This window comes from Ornithorhynchus anatinus, chromosome X2, assembly GCF_004115215.2.
Source record: "Ornithorhynchus anatinus isolate Pmale09 chromosome X2, mOrnAna1.pri.v4, whole genome shotgun sequence".
NCBI lineage: Eukaryota > Metazoa > Chordata > Mammalia > Monotremata > Ornithorhynchidae > Ornithorhynchus > Ornithorhynchus anatinus.
This window is the reverse complement of record NC_041750.1, coordinates 25,058,705-25,064,952: the sequence shown is the minus strand read 5'-3', so window position 1 is coordinate 25,064,952 and position 6,248 is coordinate 25,058,705. Positions and strand designations below refer to the sequence as shown.

Genomic DNA, 6,248 nt, shown 5'->3' with positions numbered 1-6,248 from the left:
CCATCCTAAATCTTTCTTCCTTCTACACCCTGAGCCCCATATGGAACAGGGATTGAGTTCCACCCGATGATCTCGTATCTACCACCCAACTTGGTACAGTGCCTGGCACATAGTAAGCGCTTAATAAATGCCATAATTATAATCATCCTTCTGTCTCGACAGCCACCTGTACCTTACGTTTTACACTTGCAAGAAGGTTGGGATGGGCTTGCTCTATCATGAATGTGGCTTCTTCCCCTTGTGCGTGTGTGCGCGCGCGTGCGTGCCACACCTGTTGGCAAGGTGAACATTTCAGGAGATTCCTTCCTAACTGAGGTAACCCATCAAGCAAGGGGTTGGCGGGCATGCTGTGATATTCAAGTTGAGCCCAGCTAAAGGGAAGCAGGGTGCACATCGGTTTCTGAGACTCACATCATCCTCTCCCCCCTTTCCCTCCCTTCCCTGCCATTGGTCAGATCCTGTCACCAGCCTTCAGAAAATCTCCTCTGAGTTTTCTACCCTGTTCTGCCTTAAATTTTTTTTTTGGGGGGGCGGGCAGGCATGACTGCAGTTCTCCAAAATGTATCTTTTCCCAGGTCTTGCTTTGGCTGGAGAACCCACTCCGGGCTTGGGAAGAAGGCAAGTCAGGGGAGATGGGGTGAAGGGGAAGGTCAGGGGAGGTGAAATGGAGTAAGGGATGGGAGGAGGCCTGAGAGAGGAGATGGGTGTCCGGGGTCTGGGAGTGGAGGGAGGTCAGGAGTGGGGAGATGTCGCGGGGCGAGGGGGGGGGGAAGATCTGGGAGGGGAGAGGAGGCAGGGGCTTGGGAGGGGGAGGTCAGAGGAGGGAGGGGAGATGAGAGGGGGGTGGGGGAGGTCAGGGAAGGGGAGATAGGATGGAGGAAGTTGGGGGAAGGGAGTTAGGGTCGGGGGGCGGGGGGAGGTCAGAGGTGGGTAGGATAAGGAAGGAAGGGTGTGTGTAGGGGGCTGGGGGGGGGGAGAGTAGGCTGGACCCCTGGAGTACATTCCCACCAAAGATTCCTGTTAGGAGACCAGCCCCCAACCCCCCCGCCTAGCAGCCTGCCTGCTCCACTTGGAGGGTTCTGGCCGCTGCAGCACTGCCGTGGACCCCTAGATCTCTGGAAAGCCCCGGACCCCTGGTGCCCAGCTCTGCCACGGCCAGCCTGGCCCCTTTCCTGCCACCTCTTCCTCCCCCTCCAGCTTCAGGGGTTGGCAGGGGCAAAACTCCCCAGAACCACTGGTGAAGTGATGCCCACCCCCCTGACAGGCCCCTCCCTGCCCAGCTTCAGCATTGGACAGGGGCAAAACGGCCCAGAGCCAGTGGCAAAGTGATGCCCACCCCCCGACAGCCCCCTTCCCCTACTCCCTATCTTGGCATCTCCGAAGGAAAGGAGATGGGGAGGGGTGCGGAGGGGACCCCGCCTCCCCCGGGCGGGACATACGTCCCCTCGTCCCGGTCACCTGGACTGTTAGCTCGTTATGGTGGTCGGCTAATTCCGTCGTCGCATCGTCTCCCCCCGGGCGCTTAGTACAGTGCTCCGCACGGAATAAGCGCTGAATGATAATAATAACGTTGGTATTTGTTAAGCGCTTCGTCTGTGCCAAGCACCGTTCTAAGCGCTGGGGTGGATACCAGGTCGTCAGGTTGTCCCACGTAGGGCTCGCAGTCTTCGTCCCCATTTTACAGATGAGGGAACTGAGGCCCAGAGAAGTGAAGTGACTTGCCCGAGGTCGCACAGCTGACAAGTGGCGGAGCCAGGATTCGAACCCATGACCTCCGACTCCCAAGCCCGGGCTCTTTCCACCGAGCCGATAACACTAGCATCCGCTAAGCGCTTCCCATGGGCCGGGCACCGTCCTAAGCGCTGGGGTGGATACAGGCGAATGAAGCCGGACACGGTCCCCATCCCCATTTCCCGGACGAGGTCACCGAGGCCCGGAGAAGCGAAGTGACTCGCCCAGGGTCACCCGGCGGACAGAAACGCCACGGAAGAGTTAAAAGGCGGCCGGGCCGGCCCGGTGGTGCGTATGCAATGATCAGTGTGGCTCTGTACTGGCCGCTCGCCAAAGGGTTGCCTGGCCACTTCCCCCCCCCCCCCCCCCCCCCCTTCATTTGGCCTCTTCCTCCCCCTTCCTGCAAGAAGTAGGATCCCGGAGCAGTTGCAGGGACAGAACAACTGCTCCATATTTGGCTTCTGGTGCACATTTACATGCTGGGGAGGGAGAGAAAAAGAGAGGGAGAGAGGAGGGAGAAGGGTGGGAGGGGAGGAGGAGGAGGAGGAGGAGGAGAAAAGGAGGAGGAGGAGGAGAGAGCAGTGTATACCGCAGACATCATTTCTACTACAGTGGCGGAGACGTGCAGGACCTGTTTCACTGCAGGGGGATAAAAAACAAGCCCCGTGCAACGACGGCAACAGCAGCCGCAAGACATTGTTTCTCTCTCCCTCTGCGCCCTCTTCCCCCCCAGCAACCCCACATCCATTTACACTTTACAGTAAGTGGCTATTTTTTTTTTTTCGCTCCCTCCTCTGCTTTTTTTCCTCTCCCCTCCCTCTCCCTTCTCCCCTTATTTAGGAGCCCCCGCCAAAGGAAAAAAAGGATTATAACCTCCCCCCTCCACCCCAAAAGGCCGCATCAACAGCTGGGAGGGCAGAGAAGAGAATGTATATCCGTGTTATCTATATCGATGGATGTATAAGCTGGGTTGTGGAGGTTGTGTCGGTGGTGTTGGGGGTTGAGGGTTGAAGGAGGGGGGTGGGGGGCATTGTGGGGGTGCCCCCCCCCAGTTCCTGCAAGAATTGTCCTCCCTCGGGGCGGACCCCCTCCTCCCCCCATTTTTGCAGAGGACGTGTGTGTGTGTTTGTGTGTTTTTTGTGTGTGTAGGCTGGACTTGGTAGTTGGTTGGCATTTTCCCCTCGGCTGCTTGGGCGGGGGGCAGGAGGAGGAAGAGGAGGGGAGCGGAGCCTTGGTTTCCCCTGCCCCCGGTGGTGCCCCTGCCCCTGGGGGTGGTGCTGGGGGTTGTTGGGGGGTGGAGGGGGCTCTGCTGGGAGTTTGACATTGGCCGGGCAAGGACCGGGCCGGGGGCCGCGGGCCGCGGGCCGGGACCGGACCGCAGCGGACGGGAGGAAGGACCCCGGCAAGTGTGAATGTGTAAGTGTGGGTCTGTGTGTGTGTGTGTGTGTGTGTGGGTCTGTGTGTGTGTGTGTGTGTGCGCGTCCCCGCCCGCCCCCGGAGCCGGGGCTGGAGCGGCGGGGGCAGGGCCGACCTTTGCTGCCTGCTGCTTCCGGATCAGGGGGACGGGCCCGCCCTGCCCCTCTGCCCCTCTGCCCCTCCTCTGCTTCCCTGTCCTCCTGATCCTGTCCCCCTGCCTCCCTGCCCCTCTGCCCCTCTGCCCCTCCTCTGCTTCCCTGTCCTCCTGATCCTGTCCCCCTGCCTCCCTGCCCCTCTATCCCTACCCCTCTGCCTCCTCTGTCCTCCTCCTCCTGTCCCCCTGCCCTTCCGCCTCCCTGTCCTCCTGCCCCTGTCCCCCTGCCTCCCTGCCCCTCTGTCTCCTCTGTCCTCCTGCCCCCTGCCTCCCTGCCCCTCTGCCTCCCTGTCCTCCTGTCCCTGTCCCCCTGCCCCTCTGCCTCCCTGTCCTCCTGTCCCTGTCCCCCTGTCCCCCTGCCCCCCTGCCCCTCTGCCTCCCTGCCCCTCTGCCTCCCTGGCCTCCTGCCCCCGTCCCCCTGCCCCTCTGCCGCCCTGCCCCTCTGCCTCCCTATCCTCCTGCCCCCGTCTCCCTGCCTCCCTTCCCCTCTGCCTCCCTGGCCTCCTGCCCCCCTGCCCCCCTACCCCTCTGCCCCCCTGCCCCTCTGCCTCCCTGCCCTTCTGCCCCCCCGTCTCCCAGTCCTCCTGCCCCTGGCCCCCCGCCCCTGCTCTTGCCCCCCTGCCCCAGGCCCTGCCCCTGCCCCTGCCCCCCTGCCCCAGCCCCTGTCCCTGCCCCCCTGCCCCTGGCGGTGGCTGGCACGGACCCTCTGGGGGGAAAACTATTGGGTGCCGCCTCGGCCGCCCGCACGGTGCGGGGGGGAAACGGAGAGAGGGGCCCGGCAGGGGCCCGGCAAGGACCGGCGGCGGCAGCGGGCAGGGGACCCGGGGACGAGGGAGGGGGGCACGGGGAGGAGGAGAAGGAGGAAGACGGGCTGCCGGGGCCGGGATATGCAGTCAGGACCGGCCTGGGGACACGGGGACACACACGGGGACACACACATTCACACTCTGCCTCCATCCCCCTCCCCCCATTTCTGGTTGTCCAGCACACACACACACACACACACACACACACACACACACACACACTGTCTCTCTCCAACCCCCCTCCCCCCAATTCTGGTTGTCCAGTACACACACACACACACACACACACACACACACACACACACACAGAGTCTCTCTCCATCCCCCTCCCCCCAATTCTGGTTGTCCAGTGTATATACACACACACACACACTCTCACTCGCTCACTCTTTCTCTCTCCATCCTCCCACCCATTTCTAGTCGTCCTGCGCACACACACATACACACACAGTTTCTCTCCATCCCCCTCTCCCCATATCTGGCTGTCCAGCACACGCACACACACGCACTCTCTCTCACCCACTCTGTCTCTCTCTATCCCCCCCTCCCCCAGTTTTGGTTGTCCAGCCCGGAGGAGTGAGTGCAGGCCAGATCAGGCTGGATAGGGAGGTGGGGAGAGCCGAATAGGCCAGGGAGGGAGGTTGGGGGGTGGTGGGTGGGGGGCTTCTGGCTTCCACGGCCCGGCTTGCGATAGCCCGGGTGGTCCCCAGAACCCCCTCCCCAAGTGCCATCACCCGGCCCCGGGGGTGGAGGGCGCGTTGGCCGGTTGACATTTTCAGAGGGAAGAGAGGAGACTGGGCCCGGGAGGGGGGGAGAGATATCCCAGTTGCTAAGGGCATCAGGAGTCGGCTCTAAACCCGCACCGTTTTGTCCTCTTTCTTTTCGGATGCGTGATCCTACAGAACCTGGGAGTATCCCAGTAGTTTCTGCGGAGGGGCAAAGATTGCTGAAGATTAGCGATGGCAGAGGAAAAGGAGTCGGAAGCCGGTTATATAATGCACGAGGTGGCTAAGGAGAACGACCGAGCTATTTTTGTTTTGTTTACCGTAGGCCGTGCGGTAGGGGCTTAAACGGCCCGGATCTCACCCCGGAGAGAGAAGCGATAGAGCGAAATCCCGAGGGCCCGGCTCTCCTCCCTTCCTCCGCCGTTATTTAGTCATTCCACCGATGATAACGTAATTAGGATGGAGATATTTCTCAAGCGTTCACTCTGTGCCGAGCGTTGTGTCACGCGCCGGAGTCGATACGAGGTAGACGCGGGCCGGATGGTACCCGGGGGTGGGGGGTGGGTTGTTTTCGGCGCTTAGAACAGTGCTTGGCACGTAGTGAGTGCTTAACGCGTACCGTCGTTATTTAAGACGCAGTGGATGACGGATCGGGGGCCTAGTCGGGTACTTCTGCCCTCACTGTAGGTCGGTGAGCGTCTTACGTTTTGGTCTGGGGGAAATCCTTTAGGTGATCGAAATATCTCCCGTCACGTTAATTTTCCTGATAGGTGCCTGGCATGAAAGAGTGCTTGTATGGGGGGGGAGGGGGTGCTCTGCACCCAGTAAGCACTCGATAAATTCGACTGAATGAGTGAATGGATCCCAGATGTGAGCTAATAGGGGCAGGGAACGTGTCTGCCAACTCTGTTTTAGTGTACTCTCCCGAGCGCTCAGTACGGTGCTCGGCACACAGGTGAGAGCTCCGTAGATACCGCCGATGGATACTGAGGTGTTGTAAAATACCGCACTGTTTAATCTTCTCTGGCTGACCTCAATCTCTGATCTCTCTCGATCTTTTTCCGGTTAGCTGCTCCGTTAAATGGGTGCTCTACGCCGTGGAGCGTAGATGTGGATGGCTTCTCTTGAGCCTTCTGCGTGTGCCCGTCTCTCTCATCGTGTAGTTACGTGTCAGCGGTGTAGGTTTTCCGAGCGCTTACTCCGGCCCCGATCGGTCATGTAATTAGATCGGGTTGTCATGGCAACAGACAGCCTTCCAAGTCAATTCAGGTGGGTCTGTCTTGTGACCGAGGCCACTCCCAAGTCTTCTACGGGCCGTATTCCGGCTGTCCACTCCGCAGAGGGGAAAACGTCACCGTCCTTGTGGCTTCTCCGTCTGTCACTTTGGAATGGCGATGTTGGGTTTTTTTAGTTACC

At 60.6% G+C, this 6,248-nt stretch overlaps 1 protein-coding gene across 5 annotated transcripts in view; it reads left to right on the top strand.

Moving 5' to 3' along the window:
• Window positions 1–2,276: 2,276 nt before the first annotated feature.
• Window positions 2,277–6,248, top strand: part of ATXN1 (ataxin 1) — a 282,751-nt gene continuing 278,779 nt past the window's right edge. For 3 of the 5 annotated variants that reach the window (XM_039910468.1, XM_029052530.2, XM_029052526.2), the window contains exon 1: window positions 2,277–2,491. The gene's annotated coding sequence lies outside the window, so the exon portion shown is untranslated. Of the gene's footprint in view, window positions 2,492–4,859; window positions 5,358–6,248 lie in introns of those variants that run through there. The other 2 variants (XR_005659564.1, XM_029052523.2) reach the window with 2 other exon arrangements.